Raw genomic sequence first — 26282 nt, 5'->3', positions numbered from 1 at the left:
AAATTGTGGATTTTATGAGTCGGAAAAACATCATGGTCGCCGCAATCCAGGAAACAAAGCTCACCGCCACCTGTAGCTTACGTTGTGATGGTTACAACGTTTTGCGGAAGGATCGCACAAGAAGCGGAGGAGGAGGACTTGCCTTCCTAATACACCAGTCTGTCCAGCACAGACCTATCACGCTTCAGCTTGGCTCTAGTGACCCATACATGGAGTGTATGGGGGTAGCAGTAAAGTGTGGTACTGCCGAGGTAGAGCTGCTTTATGTGTACATACCGCCGATGAATAGCTGTGCCCGACGTTATATGCCCAATATTAGTTTGCTGTTAGAGGGCGATAACCGTCTGGTGCTAGGGGACTTCAATGCTCATCATGAGCTTTGGCACTCCGTCCTAGGTAATGACCAGCGGGGTACAGCGCTGGCAGAGCAAATCGATAGTTCCACGTTTTGCACGGTGAATGAAGACGCTCCTACGAGGATTAGAGGAAACTGCCACAGCTCGCCAGATATCACCATTGTGGCACCAGGTCTGATAAATGACGTATCCTGGCAATCCGTCATTTTCCTTAGTTCGGACCACCTCCCTATCATCGTCTCCGTAAACAGACCACCCGACTTCATAACCTCTGAACGCCGTACTTTCCTGAACCACGGGAAAGCTGATTGGCAAGGTTTCAGAGAATTTACCAATCACCGCTTCAGTCAATTGCCCACCCCCTCAGATCCTCGGGTAGCTGAGAGAACTTTCCGAGACATCATCACTAAAGCAGCCGCTCGCTACAGACCTGCTGGTCGAATACCCGAAATAAGACCAAATTTTCCAGCAGAGGCGACGGGACTAGCAAATGAACGTGATGAGCTTCGTCGTACGAACCCCGAAGACCCAAGAGTTAGAGAAATTACTCTTGAAGTCAACAGGCTAGTGGGCGAACATAAGCGGAAAAAGTGGCTAGACCATCTGAAGCAATGCAACATTGGCGCAGGAATAAGTAAATTGTGGGCAACGGTTAAATCACTCTCGAGTCCGGAAAAGAAGGATGACAGAACGGCTGTTACTTTCAACGGCGTGACAGTAACTGACCCAAAGAGGTGGGTGTGTTATTTTTAGGGCGAAGAGAAGTGTGCTACGCCGTATAAGAAGAACTCTTCCAGCCGAGGAGGTACCACCACAATTTACGATGAGCGATGTTGCAGATGCCATCCGAAACGCTAAATCATCCAAAGTGTTGGGCCCGCACCGAATATCGATGGTAATGCTTAAGCAGCTGGATGAACCTGGAGTTGAGTATTTAACAAGTGTTCTCAACCTATGGTTAGCCACCCATGTTGTACCGGATGCCTGGAAAGTTGGCAGGGTTGTCCCGCTACTGAAGCCTGGCAAGGATGCCAGCAGAGGTGAATCGTACAGGCCGATTTCACTCCTGTCGCCAGTAGCAAAGATCCTAGAGGCGCTACTCCTTCCCACGATGAGAAGGTGTTTTCCAGTTGCCCAACATCAACATGGATTTCGGAAACTGCATATTACTACAACAGCATTATACGCCATATCCACACATATCAGTAGAGGACTGAACCAGAAAAGGCCGTGCGACCGAACAGTCATGGTGGCTCTTGACCTATCGAAGGCCTTCGATACCGTCAACCATGCCAAGCTGTTCGAGGATATAAAGAAAACTAATCTCCAGCCATGTTTGAATCGTTGGGTAATCAACGATATGTGTGGACGCCAGTCGTTTGTAGAATTCAGAAACAAGAAGTCCAAAACCCGTAGAGTGAAACAGGGAGTTCCCCAAGGAGGGGTGATATCTCCGGAACTGTTTAACCTCTACCTTTCTGAAATTCCACACCCTCCAGACGGCATAGAGATCGTGATGTATGCGGATGATTGTACGATCTTGGCGTCGGGTCCTATCGTCGATGACATATGTGATAGGTTAAATGTCTACATAGCTGACCTAGTGCAGTTCTTCCATCTGAGGAATATGAAAATATCCGCCGCTAAATCCACAGCCACGCTGTTCACCACATGGACGGCTGAGATGAGGCTCCCACTGAACATATTGGTCGATGGTGCACTGATTCCGACCGCAAAGGTTAGCGCATCGCAGTGGAAGAAGATTCAAACCTGCCAGAATGCCGCCCTGAGGACTGCAACAGGGTGTCTCCTCATGACACCAGTGGACCATCTTCATGAGGAGGCGAAGGTTTTACCGATGCGTCAGCACAATAAGATGTTGTCGATGCAGTACCTGATTGGGTCTTACCGCAGTGAGCATCCCTGTCACGATTTAATGGACAGGCACGTTAGGAGAGGCCTTCATGATCTAGAGAGAGGTCCAAAGGTATAAAAGAGAACCGCTAGATCAACGAGTACGAAGATACAGTGTGAATGCCGTACTTGGAAACCATCCCCCATCCATCGCAGCAGAAGAACGACAGCTGCCAAGGCAAACACGAGTGGTTTTAGCTCAGTTAAGATCCGGACGATGCAGCCGCCTCAATTCGTATTGGGCCAGAATTGACGCCACGATACCCAACATATGCCCAGCATGTGGATTTGGACCTCACGATACTCTGCATTTATTCAACTGCCCAGCTAACCCCACTCACCTGTCCACTCATTCTTTATGGACGCAACCAGTCCAGGTTGCAGAATTCTTGAGTCTGGATACAGAGGAACTTGATAACCGCGTTCCCTTCGAACTTATTCGAGCCGAGTATTGTCCACCACATTACATCAAACCGAACCGCAGTCAACACAACTATTGTAGCCGAGCGTCATCGATACGACTCCAAAGTCGAGTGCCGTCAGCACACCGACTATAATCAACCCGCTTCCACCCGGCAATACGAGCCGAGTCCCCCACCTTTACGAGAACCAATACTTCCACAGGCCGACTCCTGTCATTCCAACACCGTCGGGCCGACTGCTGCCACTATGCCAACTTCAGACGATCCCGCCAAAGCCACTGAAGACTGTAGCCCAACAGTAACCATACGAAGCCACCCTGCCGAGACGAATAGTCGTACTATATGTTTCTCATTATTTAGACACCAACAGAGGTGATAATAAAGAAATTAAATCATCAAAACTCGTGTTTTTCCTTAAGGTTTTGTGGGTCCTTGTGTTGACCCTGGCAGCTACTGAACTTACTTCAGCCCTAGTTAAAACCCTCGTTATAAGATGTGGGTGCCTTGGAAACTGTTGTCGACGTTACGGCTATTAGCACACAATCGAAGGGAAAACTGGAGGAGGAGTCAAGGAAAGCTTAGGGAGAGTTTAATCTGGACCCAACCATCAGAGACTGGAAGCGACCCTGACTCCGAATACGATAGCAGCAGCAAAATTAACACCGCCGTTGTGGAAAACCCAATTAAAGAGGATGTCCACAAGATGGTGGAAGAAGTAAGCGAAAGTATCGCAAAACTTACGACGGAAAAAATGCGGTGGACTGGAACTCAACGACGGAAGTATAAGAAGATCCAGTCGTGGCTTAACAAAGAACAGCGGAACAAGCCAAAAGAGATCAACAATAGTCCCTCCACTTCCTCGGAAGCGGCGAAGAGGATTAGATCTCCAGAGGAACTGTAGGAGAACTGTAGAAGAGCTATAGGCTCAAAATGGGGTTTCAATCCTAGTATGATACACTGGTTATACAAAAGCGTAATTAGACCGATTCTGACTTACGCATCTGTGGTATGGTGGACGGTTATGGACAAAAAATGCAATGTGAAAATATTGCCAAATATCCAATAAATGTGCTGCTTAAGTAATAGCGGGACAATGAGGACTATATCAACTAGGGCTTAAAAAACAATTTTATTTGTACACCAAATAAAAATTCAGGTAAGGTATGAAGCAGCTGTCGCTGCCATAAGACTTAAGTCGATGAGAGAGTGGATCGACCACCAAACATACTACCAAAACATATTACGGGTTACAACGGGTAAATCAAGATCATATTGTATTAGACCGTATACCCGAAACAAGTAAGGTGGCTTTGTGTGAAATTCTAATACCGTACAGAGACATGTGGATCGATGGAACCCTAGCACGGATGCCAGCTGGGGTTTACATATGGGGCTGTGCTAGGGTGGAGGACGGGTCTGGGTACCTATATCGCAGACCAGGATCATAACACGATCCTACAGGCCGAAGTCAGAGCTATCACAGAGTATCTGAAATGGTTTAAGACTAGCACAAAGCCAAAATCTGACCCAATTGGTAACTCCAAATGCCAAGTTACAGCCAATTCGGGCAAAAAATTAAGACAAAATCCTTAAAACACCTGAAATCGTGTGGTACCGCTTTTTAGGGGCTATAGAAAAGAATGGACCCATATTGGTTTTGGTTTCATATTCATGTATTGTCATCCAAATCTGAAAAGTGTGTTAAAAATGAGTTACAAGGTTTGAACTAATTCGGGGGGTACCGCTATATGGGGCTATAGAAAAAATAGACTCATATTGGTTTTCATGTATTGTCAACTAAATCTGAAAAGTGTGCAAAGTTTCAGTTCGATTGGTTAACTGCAACTGTGTTAAAAACAAGTAAAAAAGTATCAGTCGGAATTACAGAGATATACCCTCAGCCTGTGTATATTGAAAATTTTTTTTCCCAAAATACGTATGTATTTAGGGGGTTTTAAAAATTTTGGGCGTTTGAACCGACAAGACTGTTGATTACGAATTTTGCGGAGGAGATACTAAAAGGAATGGATCGACACTGACCGTTATGGAAGTGGATCTCCAGCCACAACATATGGTGCCATAGGGGGGTTTTACAATCTTTGGGCTGTTTGTTCAAGAAGTATGGACTTGCCCCTAAAAAAACTTTTACCATCGTAATTGAGGCAGCGAATGCAAGTTGCTTCAACAAAAATTAGAGTGATTCGAGGGCATGTCTTAAAGTGAACTTTTCCGAAATTTTGTGTGGGAGGTACCGGATGGAGTGGACAAATATAGTCCATATTTGAACCTGATGTATATCTGGTAGATATATTAGGATGTGTAAAGTATAGACCAATTCGGCCACTACCTTCATAGTTACCTTACGAACAGTTTTCGAACATTTTTGAACTTTTGTGTTGGAGGTACCTGAAGGAGTGGACCGATATGGCTTATCTTCAAACTTAAACTATGCTTGGACAAAATATTACTAAGGCCATATTTTGGACCGAATCGGCAGACCGTTCGAGAGTTATCTTGCGCTCCAACCACTACACACGGTGTCATAGGGGTAATTGCGTCCTTCAGGCTATTTTCTCAGGAAGTATGGACTTGCCCCTAATGAGGCATGTACCGTCGTAAGCGGGGCAGTGAATACAAGTTGCTATAACAAAAATCAAAGAGATTCGAGAACAGGTCCTCAACTGAACTTTTCCGAAATTTTGTGTGGGATGTACCCGAAGAAGTGGACCGATTTAATCCATATTCGAACTTGATGTATGCCTAGAGGTAGTATTACCATATGCAAAGTTTTGTTCAAATTGGTTACTCCCTTCGAGAGTTATCGTGCGCACAAGTTTTGCGACAATTTTTGAACATTTGTGGGGGAGGTATCTGAAAGAGTTGACCTATATGGTCCATCTTCCAACTTAAATCAAATCTGGACAAAATATTTAGATACCCAAAATTTGAACCGAATCGATTGATCCGTTCGAGAGTTATCAGGCGCACCAGCCAGCCAGACAGACAGACGGACATAAAGACAGACAGATGGACGGACATTGCTAGATCTACTCAAAATTGTCTGAATCGGATATCGTAAAAACATACTTGGGGTCTAAAACCAATATTTCGATGAGGCACATTTTTGGTCGTATCAAAGTGTAAATACCCTCTTTAGCCTAAAGGCTGAGGGTATAATGAGATACTAGATTTGAACTAAAAGGACACCAAAGCAAGTTAAATAAAATACTTTAAAACATATATTTGAAAATGTTGATTATTAGGGCGAATATTATTTTAATATTAATTTTAGTTAATTTCTCGTTGGAGTCGAGCTTAATGACCGATGATTTTTTGCAAGTGAACAAGTAAGAAAAGCTTTAAGTTCGGTCGGGCCGAACTTTTTATACCCTCCACCACAAATTTCAGCCATTTCGGTGGATTAATGTGGCCACTACCTTCAAAATACCGAAATTCGGAAGGTATCGTTCTATGGGGGCTATATGATGGCGTGGACCTACCCCTACAAATTTCTGGGGGAAAGTTTTATACGCCTAAAGAAGAGTAAATACCAAATTTCAGCCATATCGGTGTGATAATGAGGCTAAAACATTCAAAATATCGAAAATCGGGAGATATTGTATTAAGGGGGCTATGTCAACACGTGGACCTATATAAACATTTTATGGTAGATATGTTTCTTAGCCTCTGGAAACACAAAATACAAAGTTACAACCGATTCTTTGGTCAAATGGGTCTAATACATTCAAATACATTCAAAATATATAACCAAACTTTGGTAGGAATGTTTTCTGGTCTCTGAAGACACAAAATACCATATTACAACCATTTCTGTGGTCAAATGGGTCTAATACATTCAAAATATATTAAAACAAGTAAGAAAAGTCTATAGTCGGACGGAGCCGACCATGGGATACCCTATACCACTATCCCTGAACAATCGCTCTCCACGGAACTTCCTTTCAATGATTGTGAAAATTTAATTATCAAATATCAGAGATGTAATGTATAATACTTATGACCAAAACCAAAAAGTTATCTAGCATGACAAAGAAATTTTTGTAACAGGAAAGGAAAATTTAGTTCACACAAACTAAAATGTAATGAAACCCACTTATGTAGTACTACTACTTCCATTGTTTAACCGCTACGTTATTGAAATTTTTACCAATTTCACACAAAAGTTTCAGTCTATTTAACCCGCTAAGTATTATCTGATCTTCACGTTGGTTTGCACGCTTCTTCATCATAAACTCAAACTTTGTTTAAAATTTTTCGGGTTATTATTTTGACCTACAGAGCAGCTACAAAATTGGTTAAAATTTTGTTTTTGGTCCATTCCAACCCCTGAACATTTCACCATCATCACCAAAAACTAATCATTTCTATTCTGGCCCGAACCCAACCTCCTTAAAAAATTCATTACAATCGGTCCATAATTGCGGCCTTAAGCTTGTTTACAATTTTTAATGGACGGACACACATCGCTAAATCGCTTTATCTCGTCGAGATATGAATTTTGGTATACCAAATAAAGGGTCTAGGACGAATATTTCGTGGTGTTACATAAACTTTTGGAGAGACAATATGTAGCATGGGATAAAAATGTGGTTCTCTACACAGAACCCATTATATATTAGACAGTAAGTAATGGTCCATTTCACCCGCTAAAGAATATCAGATCATCATTCAAAATTGTAGGCATCTTTTTCTGCCTATACTCTTACCCGGTGCAAAATATCGTAACTATTGATGTATAATTGCGACTTCTAGCGAGTTTATTATTACACTACAAACAAATAACGAAATATCCCAGCAAAAAGTTTGCCTCCAAAGAGGCAGTTAAATGATATGTACAAGTGATCTGGAAGTGCATCAAATTATGCATTTTCACTCATGATTTTTACAAGAGCGTGACTACGGAAAGAGGCACTCCATTGCACTGCATTTTAACTGACCCTTTGGCACTGCATTTTAACTGACCCTCTGGCACTGCATTTTAACTGACCCTTTGGCATTGCATTTTAACTAACCCTTTGGGGTAGAATAGGAGGCAGTCCAAAGCACGTGTTTTGATACAGGCATTCTGCGGAAATTGTGCAAGCCATTACAAAATATGCCAGAACAAATAAAATACATTATTTGTGTAAAACAAAAATATTAAGAACTTTATTACATTAACACAAATTATGAAAATTCTCCATTGAATTCAATCGCAAAAATGTTTGTTTCCTCCGCTCTCCATTTGTTCCCAGCTGAACAGTTTTTGTTTCATTTGCTAAATGGGTTGTGTTCCCATCAACAGTTAAGATTTCGACATGTACTCCAACAGCACTCCATTCGAAAATTTTCTTCTCTTGAGTTACCGGAAAAATGTTCACAAATGAAATATTATTCAGTTTGTATTAACAAATGTTTGAAAATATTAACACGCTTATCTCTTATTGGAAAATTTATGTCGCTGCCTGTAGAGATGTACAAACTGATTTATGTACATGTAGGGATCTCTAACAACTGCTAATAATATGTAGCGAACGGAGTGCCTTTTTCACGACTCCGTTTGGACTGCATCCGGATGCTGTTAAATTGTGAGGAATTGGAGTGCCTTTTTCACGACTCCGCTGAACTGCATCCGGATGTTGTTAAAATGTGACAAGTGGATGTGATTCTTTGGATTGCATCCAAATGCAGTTAAAATGTGAGGACTGGAGTGCCTTTTTCACGACTCCGTTTGAACTGCATCAAAACATGCCGTGACAGAACTAGTCCACATTGCACTGCTTCCAATTTATTTTGCTGGGATATTAGGCTGCAACTCTGTTATCTGATCATGCACACCAACATAATTGGCATCAATTGAAAGGTCAAGCGTTCCACTTTTAAGTATATCTCACTTGTCCGGAATGTCACTTCCAGGAATTAAGATATAAGCTGTATATTAAAAATTTTCACAATTTTCACAAAAAAGTTGTGGTCCATTTAACCCTCTAAATATTATCCGATCGCCATCTCAAATTGCAAGCTTCTCCTTTGTGATATACTCTTACCTTATTTAAAATTACGAGTTGATCGGACTATTATTGAGACCTACAGAGCCGCTAGAAAATTTGATAAATATTATGTTTTTGGTCCATTTCACCCGCTAAATATTTCACGATCATCACCAATAAGAATAGGGATCTATTCTGATCTGAACCCGACCCCCATACAAAATTTCGTGACGATCGGTCCATAATTGCGGCCTGGAACGTGTTTACAATTTATAATGGACAGACGGACGGAAGGACGGACGGACACACATCTCAAAATCGCTTTATCTCGTCGAGATATGAAGATTGGTAACCACATTGGGGATCTCCGACGAATATTTCGCGGTGTTACATGAATTTTTACCAAAACAAACTTATAATACCCTTTTCCACATTGTGGTATAGGGTATAATGACGCGTACTTTATATGGGGCCTTATATGGGGGCTATACCAAAACGTGGACCTATATAACCCAACTTTGGTAGGAATATTTTTTGGCCTCTGGAGACACAAAGTACCAAATTACAACCAATTCGGTGGTAAAATGGGCCAAATATCTTAAAAATTCCTTAAAACGACGACGCGTCACGCGTCATTTTGTATGGGGGCTAGACGAAAGCGTTGACCTACATAGCCCGCTTTCAATACCAAAAGTCCTACGTAAATATAACATATTTTCCCAAAATTTCATCAACCTACGTCAATCCGTTCGGACGCTAGAGTGATTTCCACAGACGGACAGAGAGACAGATGGACAGACGGACGGACATGGCTATATCGATGTAGAATTGCACGCTGATCAAGAATATATATACTTTGTGGGGTCTACAATGATTATTTCGAGTAGTTACAAACGTAGTGACAAACTTAATATACCCCCATCCTATGGTGGAGGGTATAAAAAGATATATATTTTTGGGTATATTTGAGATATTTTTACATTTTTATACCCTCAGCCTTTAGGCTAAAGAGGGTATTTACACTTTGATACGACCAAAAATGTGCCTCATCGAAATAATGGTTTTAGACCCCAAGTATGTTTGTACGATATCCGTTTCAGACAATTTTGAGCCGATCTAGCAATGTCTGTCCGTCTGTCTGTCTGTCTGGCTGGCTGGTGCGCACGATAACTCTCGAACGGATCAATCGATTCGGTTCAAATTTTGGTTATCGAAATATTTTGTCCAGATTCGATTTAAGTTCGAAGATGGGCCGTATAGGTCCACTCCTTCAGGTACCTCCCCCACAAATGTTCAAAAATTTTCGCAAAACTTGTGCGCACGATAACTCTTGTAGGGCATAACCGATTTGGTCCATACTTTACACATCGTGTACTTTCTACCAAACTTAGATGAGGTTTCAATATGGACTCAATCGGTCCACTCTTTCGGGTACCTCCCACACAAAATTTCGGAAAAGTTCAGTTTAGGACCTGGTCTCGAATCGCTTTGATTTTTGTTTACGCGAGTTGTATTTGCTGCCCTCTATACGACGCTGTAAGTTTCATTAGGGGCAAGTCCATACTTCCTGAGAAAATAGCCTGAAAGTTACAAAAAACCCTATGACACCGTGTGTAGTGGTTGGAGCGCAACATAACTCTCGAACGGATCTGCCGATTCGGTCCAAAATTTGGCTTTCGTAATATTTTGTCCAAACTTAGTTCGAGTTCAAGGATGGATTTTATCGGTCCACTTCTTCCGGTACCTCCCCCACAAAAGTTCGAAAATGTTCGGAAAATTTGTGCGTACGATAACTCTTGAAGGGAGTAACCGATTTGGTCCATACTTTGCACATTATGAAATTTCTACCAGACTTAGATGAGGTTCCAATATGGACTCAATCGGTAAACTCCTTCGAGTACCTCCCACACAAAAATTCGAAAAAGTTCAGTTTAGGACCTGCTCTCGAATCGCTTTGGTTTATGTTGTATCATTTTATATTCACTGTCCCCTATACGAAGGTACAAGTTTCCTCAGGGGCAAGTCCATACTTCCTGAGAAAATAGCCTGAAAGTTGAAAAACAAACCCTATGACACCATGTTTATGGGTGGAAGCGCAAGATAATTCTCGAACGGAAATGCCGGTTCCGGCCAAAATTTGGCCTTCGTAATATTGTTTCCAAACTTAGTTTAAGTTCGTAGATAAGCCATATCGGTCCACTCCTTCAGGTACCTTTCCCGCAAAAGTTCAAAAATATTCGGAAAAATTGTGCGCACGATAACTCTTGATGGGAGTGACCGATTTGGTCCATATTTTACACATTATCATAATATCTACCATATATAGATCAGGTTCGAATATGGACTATATTTGTACACTCCATCCCGTACCTCACACACAAAATTTTGGATAAGTTCACTTTAAGACCTGCTATTGAATCACTTTGATTTTTGTTGAAGCAACTTACATTCGCTGCCTCAATTACGATGGTAAAAGTTGTTTCAGGGGCAAATCCATACTTCTTGAGAAAACAGCCTGAAAGGTGTAAAAACCCCCTATGGCACCCCATGGTCTATGTCCGTCCATTCCTTTAAGTACCTTTTCCGCAAAAATATTGAACTTTAATCCTAATCAACATTTTTGTCGGTTCATACCAAAATTTTGAAACCCCCTAAATACATAATTTTTTTGTGAAAAAAAGTGTTTCAATTTGCACAGGCTGAGGGTATATCTCTGTCGGCAAAGCCGACTGATACTTTTTTACTTGTTAGCTACGTTTTCAGACCGAATTGGCTATAAATTGTCAGTTAGGGTTCTCCATGATCAAGCAAATCCTCCACAAAAAATGATTGTCATAGGTCCATGGGTGCCACCGTAGTGCAATGGTATACAACCCGCCTTACACACATAAGGTCGTGGGTTCGATTCCCCGGCCAGGCACCATGAAACACTTTTCAACGGTGGCAAAATACCCTCAGTAATGCTGACGACATTTCCTGAGTAGTTCAGCCATGTAAAACTTCTCTACAAAAGTGGTGTCGTAAACTGTATGTCCCATGTCATTGAGCTAATATGAATCGGGGTGCACTCATTGATATGAGAGAAGTCTCCCTTGTCCCTTATGGGATGTTTGTGGAACTATTATTATTATATAGGTCCACGTTGTGTTCCAAAAATGTCAAAACACCTGAAACCACCATGAGACCTATATTTCCAAAATTTCAGCGTCCTATCTCAATTTTTGTGGATGCTAGAGTGATTACCACAGTCGGACGGTGTGGCGGACTTGCATAAAAAACTAAAAAGCTAAAACACAGAAAATTGCATAGCTTCTCTATTTTTCAACCGACTTCATTAGTTTTTCCCGTTTTCGGAAGCTAATTTAATTTCTTCTTTGGTGAAATTAAATAATTATATTGTGTGGCATCTTTTAAGCAGCCTTGCGCACGAGGAAAATAATTTTCCCGTTTATTTGGTCTGGTTTTTTACACTTCACCCACTAGTCTGGTCAAAATAGACATTGAAATAGCAAAAATTCCCACAAAGCTGAATTTTGGTGGAGAGCTAGGGTTTGCCATTAGAAGCAACGTCCGAAAAGTCCCCATCGATCCCATGTGTGCAAACAATATTATTCGGGGTCAAAGGTCAACATTTAAGGGTTTTTATGTTTTCGGATTTATTTTTTGAAAACGGTTGATCTAATCAAAAAGTGACTAAAGTAAATATTGTAGACAGAAAAATTATCTACAAGTTTGACCCTTACAATTTTTTTCTTAGAAGGAACCATTCTTGAGATATAGCTGTTCTAAAAAACACATGATTTTTATGCACTTATAAGGGAAATATGCACATATTCAGACAAACCGGCTAAAATAAGCGAAGTAACCGGGTCTGCCTCCCCAAAAAATATATATTTTCTTGAAGAGCGAAATTATACCTATCTTTAAAAAAAAAATCCAACAAAATCGGAGCGTGTTTAGTAGAGTTATTCAATGTTAGAGTCATTTTATGCAAAAATAGCCCATTTAACCCACATGTATAATCGAAAGCCCAACGGGAACGACCCCAACGAAAACTCTCCGATTATTTTCAAGTTTTGTCCGAAGGTAGGGTTTGTTGCGCTGACTACGGAAATGTATAATTTTCAACGGTTGAAGATCCGGTTCGCCGGTTATTAGACCCGAAAGGCCAAATTTAAAAACCGTGCTAGACCCGGTTCTACTGAACCGATTACTGCAAAGTGGATATCGTTTGAAAGCTTACGGAAGTATCTAACACATAGTGTCGTTACTTTAACCGGTTCGCCTCATAATGTACTTACGCGGCTGATTTTTTATTTGACCTTTAGATCGAGATATCTCGAAAATGGTAAGTCTTTTTTAAGAATCATAAGGACCAATCTTGTAGACAATTATTGAATCTACAACTTTTACTTTAGCGGGCTTTTGCTAAGTATTACCGTTTTTGAGAAAAATTAAAAAACCTGAATAATGCCTCCAAAAATGACCTTTGACCCCGAATAACTTGTATTGCACACATGGGATCGATGGGGACTTTTCGGACGTTGCTTCTAATGGCCAACCCTAGCTCTCCACCAAAATTCAGCTTTGTGGGAATTTTTGTTATTTCCCCCTTATACGCATGTCTATTTTGACCGGACTACACTATAACCTAGTCATTTGTTACCCGATTTAAAAAAAATAATCACTTATTCGAAATATATATTATTCACCCCTTTAAAAGGAAAAGGGATCAATAGAAGTCCGTTGTGAAAAAAAGGAGATATGTCCGTTTAAATTTAAAAATTTAAGAAACCCAGATTTTACAAGTTTTACCGTTAAAAACAATAAAACGAAGTGGACTCCAGCACGATAGAATTGTGTAACAGAACGCTTGAATATTTTTCTGGTCAACTTTTGTAGCACAGTGTCATTTATCGATATTTGCAGACAAATTTGCGCAGTCCCAAGGCCAAAACTGCTTGAAGGAGCATTCCAATACTTTTGCGATGTACTAGAGAGTTCTTAATTATTGTGTTGGCTAAAATTTTGGTCATTGTTTTGGATCGCAAATCATAATGGTGTGGCTGTTATATGCCAAAATATCCAAAAAAAACTATTTAAAATCAGGCAAAAACTCACAACTCATATTAATAGTGGAAAATTGTAAAAACATGACCTGTGTTGCCAGATGTTGTTCAAAAAATTGACATTCAGTTTTTTTTACTTTTTTTTTTTTGGTTAATGCCTTAACATCGTATCGCTTCAACATACATACCTGTGTTCCACATTTAAAGCACCATCGTTACACCTGAAAAATATCAAAAGTATTTATTAAATAATTTTATCAGAGGTCTAGAAAAATTATATTTAAAAACAAAACATAGAGTCTTGGAAAGGCCTTAAAATACTTTTAAACATACACACAAAAGGTATTGCCAACGGCATTTCATAGACTTTTAAAAATTATCTACTTGTCGAGGCAGAAGATCTCCCCAAAGGCATATCAGTGGTTAAAGTAATATTATAAATTCACGCTTAAGGCCATCACAGATGGCTCAAAAATATTAAAAATACACGCTTAAAGGAAGCATGTACATTAGGGCTATAACCAAAAAAATACCACCACATAGCCGTGTAGAGCATGAAAAACTATTACGAAATACGGTGTCAATTTTTCTCTACCGCGAAAAAAGTTTCCGCACCAAATGCATTGAAGTTCTGTAATGCATTTTTTAATTTTATCTGTCATAACAACATATTTGCTTTTAATTAAAATTTTTATTTTTTTTGTTATCTAATTTAAAATCATTATCAAAGCGTTCTGGACCAATTTGTTCTCAAATCGCGCCATTTCGGACCATATTAGGATTTTCTGACACTATTACAATTTTTGGTTTTTCTTTATAAACTCGTGAATTTTATGTTTATATTTTTTTAACCTATCGGACAAGATAATATGGGGTCATTTGCAACGAATTCGCGAAAGTTACAGGCTGTTTTTGTTGACTTTGCTTGTGAGAATCGTATTTGTTTTCTACAAAAATACAACACCAGTACCATGTGGGGAATTTTGTCCTAATAATGAAAACGCGTTTCTAAGATCGATTCGGTGAAAAAAGTCGCCGCACCAACTTTAATTACTAAAACCCTTTTGATGTTTTGTCTACTTATAATTTTAAATTTGCTTTGTTTGAATAAATATTTTTAGAAGAAAATATAATTCTCACAGGCAAAGTCAACAAAAACAGCCTGTAACTTTCGCAAATTCGTTGCAAATGACCCCATATTCTCTTGTCCGATAGGTTAAAAAAATATAAACATAAAATTCACGAGTTTATAAAGAAAAACCAAAAATTGCAATAGTGTCAGAAAATCCTAATATGGTCCGAAATGGCGCGATTTGAGAACAAATTGGTCCAGAACGCTTTGATAATGATTTTAAATTAGATTACAAAAAAATAAAAATTTTAATGAAAAGCAAATATGTTGTTATGACAGATAAAATTAAAAAATGCATTACAGAACTTCAATGCATTTGGTGCGGAAACTTTTTTCGCGGTAGAGAAAAATTGACACCGTATTTCGTAATAGTTTTTCATGCTCTACACGGCTATGTGGTGGTATTTTTGATATTTGCAAAAAAGTGCAAAAAGTTATATCCCTAATGTACATATAAAGTATTACAGTGTTCTCAAACAATTATTTTAAAAGTTATATCCTAAAGACGCCACATGCTCCTCACCACAACTCTTTTAAATAACCACGATTAAAGGCATCACAGAGTCCTCAACAAACTCTTTTAAAAACCCACGCTTAAAGACACCACAGAGTCCTCAAAAAATCGTAAGACACCCTAGGGTTAAAAGCATCACAGAGTCCTCAAAAAAAATTTAAAAACCCACGCTTAAAGGCATTACAGATTCCTCAAAAAATCGTTTAAAACCCTACGTATAAAGGCATCACAGAGTCCTAAAAATATCGTTTTAAAACCCACTCTTAAAGTCACCACAGAGCCCTCAAAACATCTTGTAAAAACCCACGCTCACGAGTCTTCAAAAAATCTTCTAAAACGCCACGCTCACAGAGTCCTCAAAAATCTTTTAAAAACCCACGCTCACAGAGTCTTCAAAAAATAAGTTAACAACACACGCTCACAGAGTACTTAAAAAATCTTTTAGAAACGCACGATTAGAGGTGTCGCAGAGTCCTCAAAAAATCTTTTAAACAACCTCGCTTAAAGGCATCACAAAGTCTTTAACAAACTCTTTTAAATAACCACGCTTAAAGGCATCACAGAGTCTTCAACAAACTCTTTTAAATAACCACGCTTAAAGGCATCACAGAGTCTTCAACAAACTCTTTTAAATAACCACGCTTAAAGGCATCACAGAGTCTTCAACAAACTCTTTTAAATAACCACGCTTAAAGGCATCACAGAGTCTTCAACAAACTCTTTTAAATAACCACGCTTAAAGGCATCACAGAGTCTTCAACAAACTCTTTTAAATAACCACGATTAAAGCCAGAGTCCTCAAATATCTTTTAAATAACCACGCTTAAAGGCATCACAGAGTCTTCAACAAACTCTTTTAAATAACCACGCTTAAAGGCATCACAGAGTCCTCAAATATCTTTTAAATAACCACGCTTAAAGGCATCACAGAGTCTTCAACAAACTCTTTTAAATAACCACGATTAAAGCCAGAGTCCTCAAATATCTTTTAAATAACCACGCTTAAAGGCATCACAGAGTCTTCAACAAACTCTTTTAAATAACCACGCTTAAAGGCATCACAGAGTCCTCAAATATCTTTTAAATAACCACGCTTAAAGGCATCACAGAGTCCTCAAATATCTTTTAAAAACCCACGCTTAAATGCATCACAGAGTCCTCAAAAAATCTTTTATAAACCCACGCTTAAAGGCATCACAGAGTCCTCAAAAAATCTTTTATAAACCCACGCTTAAAGGCAACACAAAGTCATCAAAAAATCTTTTAAAACCCACGCTTAAAGGCATCACAGAGTCCTCAAAAAATCTTAAGAAAACACACGCTTAAAGGCAACACAGAGTCCTCAAAAAATCTTTTCAAATCCCACGCTTAAAGGCACCACCGATTCCTCAAAAAATCTTAAGAAACCCCACGCATAAAGGAATCACAGAGTCCTCAAAAATCTTTTAAAACCCAAGCTTAAATGCACCACAGAGTCCTCAAAATTTTTTTTTAAACCCACACTTAAATGCATCACAGTGTCCTCAAAATTTTTTAAAAAATCCACGCTTAAAGGCTCCGCGTTGTCCTCAAAAATCTGTTAAATAACCACGATCAGAGTCCTCAAAATTTGTTTAAAAATCCACGCTTAAAAGCATCACAGATTCTTACAAAAATCTTTTAAAAGCTCACGCTTAAAGGCACCACAGTGTCCTAAAAAAAATTTAAGAAAACCCACGCATAAAGGCATCACAAAATAGCCAAAAAAATTTAAAACCCCACGCTTAAAGACATCACAGAGTCCTCAAAAAATCTTTTAAAAACACCACAACAAAGATGTCGCAGAGTTATAAAAAAAAAAATTAGAACCCACCGCTTAAAGGCGGACCAGAATAATTAAAAACTTTTTTCAAAAATCCACGCTTAAAGCAATAAGTGTCCTCAAATTATTGTAAGAATCCGCATCATTAAAAAACCCTCGAAAAATTATTTTCAAAGTTCACGTTTAAGGTCTTACTAAAATCCTTTTAAAATTCACTTCAAAATTCACGCATATAGGCGCAAAGAGCCATCGAAAATTATTTTTTAAAATCCACGCTAAAGTATCACAGATTCCCCAAATAAATCTTTTCAAAATTCACGTATGAAGGCATCACAGAGCTAACGAAAAATTATGTATTGAAGATACCAAAGAGTCCCCAATAAACTCGCTTCAAAATTATATATTAAAGTCATCACAAAGTCCTTCAAGAATTTTTTAAAAAATACACTTTCATAGCATTGAGGAATCCTCAAAAATTCTTTTAAAAATGTAGTCATAAGATTTTGAAAAGATCTTTAAAAAATATTTTAAAAATTTACCCATAACGGCATCAAAAAAAATACACTCAAAAAGGAATCAAAGTGTTAAAAAGCCTTTTAAAAATCCACGACCCAATCAATGTGTCCTCAAAAAAATATATTAAAAATCCTCCCATAAAGTCATCAAAGTGCCCTCAAAAAATCGTTTAAAAATCCATCCATTAAGGCATCTGAGTGTCCTCAATAAATTCTTTCAAAAATCCACCCATAAAGGCATCAAAGTGTCCTCAACAAATTCGTTTAAAAATTCACCCATAATGGCATAAAAAGGTCCTCAAAAAATTATTTTAAAAATCCACCCATAAAGGCATCAATGTGCCCTCAATAAATTGGTTTAAAAATCGACCCTGTAAAGGCATCAAAGTGTCCTCAATAAATTCGTTCAAAAATCCACCCATAAAGGCATCAAAGTGTCCTCAAAAAATTCTTTTGCAATCCCACACTTGAAGGCGCCTCGGTGTCCTCATGAAATTCTTTTAAAAATCCCCGTTTATATGCACAGAATTCTCAAAAATTCCTACAAGTCATTAAAAAAACCACAGAGTTTTTAAAAAAAATCGTTTAAAAATCCCCGATTAAGAGCTTGCCCAAGTTCTTTAAAAATTCTTTAAAATAACGATTAAGGTCTATCCAAAAGCCTTTAAAAATTAATTTAAAATAGAAGTTTAATGTGTGGCCAAAGACCTTGCAAAATCCGTGCTAAATGTGTTAACAAAGGTCTCTTAAAATTTTTAAAAAATGTAGGCTTAAATTCATCCCAGAATCCTTCAAAAATTATTTTAAAATCTACAGTTAGAGTTTTCCGAATCTTCTTCACAAATTGTTTTTTTTTAATCTTGCTAAATTACATGATAAATCGTTTTAAAGATACACGTTTGAAATCTTTCATTTAAAAGCACCTTTTGTCCCATTTCTCACCTTTATTTAATGGAATTTTTTATTACGAATTTTTTCAACTTCATTCCTCTCCAAAAAATTGAGTCCAATTAACTTTACATCTTTTCTTAGCAATTAAAATTTGGCCACTTTGCAAACTCCACAGCTTTATCCATTGATGTCCAGCAGCTCTTCTTCAAAAGTACACAAAAACCAAATCAAACCAACCTCGAGAACTCTTAGAAGAAAAGTTATGTCCGCACAGGAAATTTTCAAATTTCATTAGCATGTTTTAAATATGTTTTCCAGCTAACTTTTAATTCCTTTGCCACAAATGACTTTAAGAAAACAAATAGATAAAATATTTAATAATCCTCTTTTGAACAAGCCAAGCCAAGAAAAAAAACAACAAGGTAACAACAACAAATGGCCCACAGCACAAAAAAGGCAAAGGAGAAAAATAAATCTTTTGCAGCAGCCAGCAACAGCACAGAACAACAACAGCAACAGCCAAAAATAGAAAAGAACGAACGAATAAAAACAATATTTTAAAGTCGATTCAATTCTGGCGTAGAGAAAACGACAAGGAAATAGCCTGAACCCCACTACACAAGGAACAAATAAAAATTCATTCAAGACACACACAAAATAAAGAAATAAACAATGGAACAGAAGTTGTTGTCTTACCTATCGCCACAGAATAAAATCTTCAGGAAAAACAAAACAAGCAAATGCCTGGAAAACTTTTGCACAATCTTAGATAGGAAAAGGAAAGCGAACAACCAGAGGTTTTGTTTTGCACAAATTTTCCTTGCAGACTTATTGTTGGCAATCTTAAGCGAACACTTGTAAAGACACACACACACACGGATGGATATTCAAGGTAAAATGGGTTGAAAGGAGGAGGATCTTTTAAAGATGTTTTGAGGACTCTGTGATGCTTTTAGGCGTGAATTTTTAAAAGAGTTTTTTGAGGACTATGTGATGCTTTTAGGCGTGGATTTTTAAAAGAAATTTTTGACCAATCTGTGATGTCTTTGAGCGTGGATTTTTAACAGAATTTTTGAGGACAATATGACGCCTTTAAGCGTAAATTCTTAAATGAATTTGTTTACCACTCTGTGATGCCTTTAAGCGTAGATTTTTAAAAGAAATTTTTGACCACTGTGTGATGCCTTTGAGCGTGGATTTTTAACTGAATTTTTGAGGACTCTGTAATGCCTCTAAGCGTGGATTTTTAAAACAATTTTTTGAGGACTCTGTGATGCCTCTAAGCGTGGATTTTTAAAACAATTTTTTGAGGACTCTGTGATGCCTCTAAGCGTGGATTTTTAAAACAATTTTTTGAGGACTCTGTGATGCCTCTAAACGTGGATTTTTAAAACAATTTTTTGAGGACTCTGTGATGCCTCTAAGCGTGGATTTTTAAAACAAATTTTTGAGGACTTTGTGATGCCTCTAAGCGTGGATTTTTAAAACAAAGTTTTGAGGACTTTGTGATGCCTCTAAGCGTGGATTTTTAAAACAAATTTTTGAGGACTTTGTGATGCCTCTAAGCGTGGATTTTTAAAACAAATTTTTGAAGACTCTGTGATGCCTCTAAGCGTGGATTTTTAAAACAATTTTTTGACGACTCTGTGATGCCTCTAACCGTGGATTTTTAAAACAATTTTTTGACGACTCTGTGATGCCTCTAAGCGTGGATTTTTAAAACAATTTTTTGAGGACTCTGTGATGCCTCTAAGCGTGGATTTTTAAAACAATTTTTTGACGACTCTGTGATGCCTCTAAGCGTGAATTTTTAAAACAATTTTTTGACGACTCTGTGATGCCTCTAAGCGTGGATTTTTAAAACAATTTTTTGAGGACTCTGTGATGCCTCTAAGCGTGGATTTTTAAAACAATTTTTTGAGGACTCTGTGATGCCTCTAAGCGTGGATTTTTAAAACAATTTTTTGAGGACTCTGTGATGCCTCTAAGCGTGGATTTTTAAAACAATTTTTTGAGGACTCTGTGATGCCTCTAAGCGTGGATTTTTAAAACAATTTTTTGAGGACTCTGTGATGCCTCTAAGCGTGGATTTTTAAAACAATTTTTTTAAAGGACTCTGTGATGCCTCTAAGCGTGGATTTTTAAAACAATTTTTTGAGGACTCTGTGATGCCTCTAAGCGTGGATTTTTAAAACAATTTTTTGAGGACTCTGTGATGCCTCTAAGCGTGGATTTTTAAAACAATTTTTTGAGGACTCTGTGATGCCTCTAAGCGTGGATTTTTAAAACAATTTTTTGAGGACTCTGTGATGCCTCTAAGCGTGGATTTTTAAAACAATTTTTTGAGGACTCTGTGATGCCTCTAAGCGTGGATTTTTAAAACAATTTTTTGAGGACTCTGTGATACCTCTAAGCGTGGATTTTTAAAACAATTTTTTGAGGACTCTGTGATGCCTCTAAGCGTGGATTTTTAAAACAATTTTTTGAGGACTCTGTGATGCCTCTAAGCGTGGATTTTTAAAACAATTTTTTGAGGACTCTGTGATGCCTCTAAGCGTGGATTTTTAAAACAATTTTTTGAGGACTCTGTGATGCCTCTAAGCGTGGATTTTTAAAACAATTTTTTGAGGACTCTGTGATGCCTCTAAGCGTGGATTTTTAAAACAATTTTTTGAGGACTCTGTGATGCCTCTAAGCGTGGATTTTTAAAACAATTTTTTGAGGACTCTGTGATGCCTCTAAGCGTGGATTTTTAAAACAATTTTTTGAGGACTCTGTGATGCCTCTAAGCGTGGATTTTTAAAACAATTTTTTGAGGACTCTGTGATGCCTCTAAGCGTGGATTTTTAAAACAATTTTTTGAGGACTCTGTGATGCCTCTAAGCGTGGATTTTTAAAACAATTTTTTGAGGACTCTGTGATGCCTCTAAGCGTGGATTTTTAAAACAATTTTTTGAGGACTCTGTGATGCCTCTAAGCGTGGATTTTTAAAACAATTTTTTGAGGACTCTGTGATGCCTCTAAGCGTGGATTTTTAAAACAATTTTTTGAGGACTCTGTGATGCCTCTAAGCGTGGATTTTTAAAACAATTTTTTGAGGGCTCTGGCCGTAGATTTTTAAAACAGTTGTTTGAGGGCTCTGGCCGTAGATTTTTAAAAGAATTTTTTATCACTATGTGATGCCTTTAAGTGTGGCTTTTTAAACGAATTTTTTGGCCACTCTGTGATGCATTTATGCGTGATTTTTTTAAAGTATTTTTGGTCGACTTTGTTATGCGTTTATGCGTGATTTTTTAATGATTTTGTCAGGACTATTTCTGTTGGTCTTTTAACTTTCCAGTCGTCTTTATAGACAACTATATAGTCAATAAAGGCTACATTCGTGTCGGCTACAATGACGACTTTTGTATAGTCCACTAAAGCTTTGAAGCTTAAATTGTTCTCAACAAATCTTTTGCTTTGCAAAAAATGACCCACAAATATTTCAAGGATTTGCATTTTAAAGTCCCAAGGAATTATTCAAAATAAAAAATGTGTGTATGTATTTGTGCAAGTCTGCTTAAATTGAGTTCTCACAAAACTGCTGCTTCTGTTTATGTATGTGTATTTGTGTTTGTGATCCTTTAGATTAATTAAAAAACTTCCCTAAATTTGTGTTTGCATAGAATTGGAAATACGAAATAGCATTTCATGCAAAGAATATCTAAAACCAAAGGCAACACACATTCCCAAACACTTTGCGGCCAAAGAGGATACCAAATTTTGAAAAACAGAACAGGACAATGGCAGCACAAAACACACACTTTCAATGACAATAAAATGAAGATATAAAAGATATAGTCAAACTTCTGCATAAGTAAAAGTAGGTGAATGAACGGTCGAAAGGATAAATGGTTGAATGGATGGATGGTAGAATTGTTAGGTTCGTATAGACAAACATTGAATTGGCATTGTGGTTCCAAGACAAATGACAATTTAAGGTTTCTTTTCGGCAGATCTTTGTTTGAAATTGGTTTCAAACTTTTGTGGGTAATACAATACGAACTTATGTTTTAATTAAGAAACAAGATTATATAATTGGATTGATGATATGTTCCTTGTATTTGTATTACTGCTGTGTTGTGGTATACCAAATTGAACAAAGGTGATTCTTGAAATTGTTTAGATTGTTCACAGACAAAAGGAAAGTTTGTGCAGAATAAACTTTAGCCACACGGAGGACATTAAACTCTTTGGTCACGTTTATTAGACATGAGAGATTCAGGTGCAATAGCCCAGCAGAAATCACGAACAGCTTTGTTGACAGATGTGAACTGTGACCTCTCAAGGGTGAAGATTTTTGTCAATTAAAATTGGAAAAGAGACTGTTTCTTATGAAAATCGGACCGTGTTGTATCATTTTATCTATGCTTATGTACTTTACAAGAATTCTGAAAAACTCTCTACAAAATATACAAACAATTTCCAACCTTTTTAGTAATATACGAATGGACGTATTTCATAATAAAGTGTGGTTAACTTTTCTCCAAAATGGAAAAAAGAGGATGATGATTCTAACCCAAAATGCCACCCGTATGGTTTTTTAAAATGTTGAGGTTACCAAACTTCTCCCTTAGACAATTACACATCCCTGAATCATTTGTTTTTATGTAAAACAAACATTCATACATTTCGAAAATGGAAAATTGTGTGAAAACACACATAAGCTAGGAAGTAAGAGCTTCTGGTAGTTTTTATGGACAAGTGTGAATAGAATTGTGCTGCTGTGCATTTAACTATTTGAGATTTAAAAATCCACGCCTAAAGGCATCACAAAGTCCACATAAAATTCATTTAAAAATCCACGCCTAAAGGCATCACAAAGTCCACATAAAATTCATTTAAAAATCCACGCCTAAAGGCATCACAAAGTCCACATAAAATTCATTTAAAAATCCACGCCTAAAGGCATCACAAAGTCCTCAAAAAATAGTTTTAAAAATCCACGCCTAAAGGCATCACAAAGTCCTAAAAAAATAGTTTTAAAAATCCACGCCTAAAGGCATCACAAAGTCCTAAAAAAATAGTTTTAAAAATCTACGCCTAAAGGCATCACAAAGTCCTCAAAAAATATTTTTAAAAATCCACGCCTAAAGGCATCACAAAGTCCTCAAAAAATAGTTTTAAAAATCCACGCCTAAAGGCATCACAAAGTCCTCAAAAAATAGTCTTAAAAATCCACGCCTAAAGGCATCACAAAGTCCTCAAAAAATAGTTTTAAAAATCCACGCCTAAAGGCATCACAAAGTCCTCAAAAAATAGTTTTAAAAATCCACGCCTAAAGGCATCACAAAGACCTCAAAAAATAGTTTTAAAAATCCACGCCTAAAGGCATCACAAAGACCTCAAAAAATAGTTTTAAAAATCCACGCCTAAAGGCATCACAAAGACCTCAAAAAATAGTTTTAAAAATCCACGACTAAAGGCATCACAAAGACCTCAAAAAATAGTTTTAAAAATCCACGCCTAAAGGCATCACAAAGACCTCAAAAAATTGTTTTAAAAATCCACGCCTAAAGGCATCACAAAGACCTCAAAAAATAGTTTTAAAAATCCACGCCTAATGGCATCACAAAGACCTCAAAAAATAGTTTTAAAAATCCACACCTAAAGGCATCACAAAGACCTCAAAAAATAGTTTTAAAAATCCACGCCTAAAGGCATCACAAAGACCTCAAAAAATAGTTTTAAAAATCCACGCCTAAAGGCATCACAAAGACCTCAAAAAATAGTTTTAAAAATCCACGCCTAAAGGCATCACAAAGACCTCAAAAAATAGTTTTAAAAATCCACGCCTAAAGGCATCACAAAGACCTCAAAAAATAGTTTTAAAAATCCACGCCTAAAGGCATCACAAAGACCTCAAAAAATAGTTTTAAAAATCCACGCCTAAAGGCATCACAAAGACCTCAAAAAATAGTTTTAAAAATCCACGCCTAAAGGCATCACATAGACCTCAAAAAATAGTTTTAAAAATCCACGCCTAAAGGCATCACAAAGACCTCAAAAAATAGCTTTAAAAATCCACGCCTAAAGGCATCACAAAGACCTCAAAAAATAGTTTTAAAAATCCACGCCTAAAGGCATCACAAAGACCTCAAAAAATAGTTTTAAAAATCCACGCCTAAAGGCATCACAAAGACCTCAAAAAATAGTTTTAAAAATCCACGCCTAAAGGCATCACAAAGACCTCAAAAAATAGTTTTAAAAATCCACGCCTAAAGGCATCACAAAGACCTCAAAAAATAGTTTTAAAAATCCACGCCTAAAGGCATCACAAAGTCCTCAAAAAATAGTTTTAAAAATCCACGCCTAAAGGCATCACAAAGACCTCAAAAAATAGTTTTAAAAATCCACGCCTAAAGGCATCACAAAGACCTCAAAAAATAGTTTTAAAAATCCACGCCTAAAGGCATCACAAAGACCTCAAAAAATAGTTTTAAAAATCCACGCCTAAAGGCATCACAAAGTCCTCAAAAAATAGTTTTAAAAATCCACACCTAAAGGCATCACAAAGACCTCAAAAAATAGTTTTAAAAATCCACACCTAAAGGCATCACAAAGTCCTCAAAAAATAGTTTTAAAAATCCACGCCTAAAGGCATCACAAAGTCCTCAAAAAATAGTTTTAAAAATCCACGCCTAAAGGCATCACAAAGTCCTCAAAAAATAGTCTTAAAAATCCACGCCTAAAGGCATCACAAAGTCCTCAAAAAATAGTCTTAAAAATCCACGCCTAAAGGCATCACAAAGTCCTCAAAAAATAGTTTTAAAAATCCACGCCTAAAGGCATCACAAAGTCCTTAAAAATAGTTTTAAAAATCCACGCCTAAAGGTATCACAAAGTCCTCAAAAAGTAGTTTTAAAAATCCACGCCTAAAGGCATCACAAAGTCCTCAAAAAATAGTTTTAAAAATCCACGCCTAAAGGCATCACAAAGTCCTCAAAAAATAGTCTTAAAAATCCACGCCTAAAGGCATCACAAAGTCCTCAAAAAATAGTCTTAAAAATCCACGCCTAAAGGCATCACAAAGTCCTCAAAAAATAGTTTTAAAAATCCACGCCTAAAGGCATCACAAAGTCCTCAAAAAATAGTTTTAAAAATCCACGCCTAAAGGCATCACAAAGTCCTCAAAAAATAGTTTTAAAAATCCACGCCTAAAGGCATCACAAAGTCCTCAAAAAATAGTTTTAAAAATCCACGCCTAAAGGCATCACAAAGTCCTCAAAAAATAGTTTTAAAAATCCACGCCTAAAGGCATCACAAAGTCCTCAAAAAATAGTTTTAAAAATCCACGCCTAAAGGCATCACAAAGTCCTCAAAAAATAGTTTTAAAAATCCACGCCTAAAGGCATGACAAAGTCCTCAAAAAATAGTTTTAAAAATCCACGCCTAAAGGCATGACAAAGTCCTCAAAAAATAGTTTTAAAAATCCACGCCTAAAGGCATGACAAAGTCCTCAAAAAATAGTTTTAAAAATCCACGCCTAAAGGCATGACAAAGTCCTCAAAAAATAGTTTTAAAAATCCACGCCTAAAGGCATGACAAAGTCCTCAAAAAATAGTTTTAAAAATCCACGCCTAAAGGCATGACAAAGTCCTCAAAAAATAGTTTTAAAAATCCACGCCTAAAGGCATGA

At 37.5% G+C, this 26282-nt stretch overlaps 1 protein-coding gene across 1 annotated transcript in view; it reads right to left on the bottom strand.

The window, feature by feature from the left end:
• The window catches only part of LOC141395166 (uncharacterized), a 1209623-nt gene that overhangs the window by 858986 nt on the left and 324355 nt on the right, over positions 1-26282 (bottom strand). The window contains exon 2 of the mRNA XM_073970671.1: positions 13940-13972. The gene's annotated coding sequence lies outside the window, so the exon portion shown is untranslated. The remainder of the gene's footprint in view (positions 1-13939; positions 13973-26282) is intronic.

Source organism: Musca autumnalis, unplaced genomic scaffold (genome assembly GCF_047663935.1).
Source record: "Musca autumnalis isolate F117 unplaced genomic scaffold, ASM4766393v1 scaffold_2, whole genome shotgun sequence".
NCBI classification, from domain to species: Eukaryota; Metazoa; Arthropoda; class Insecta; order Diptera; family Muscidae; genus Musca; species Musca autumnalis.
The sequence above is the reverse complement of the archived record's forward strand: the minus strand, read 5'-3'. Positions and strand labels throughout refer to the sequence as shown.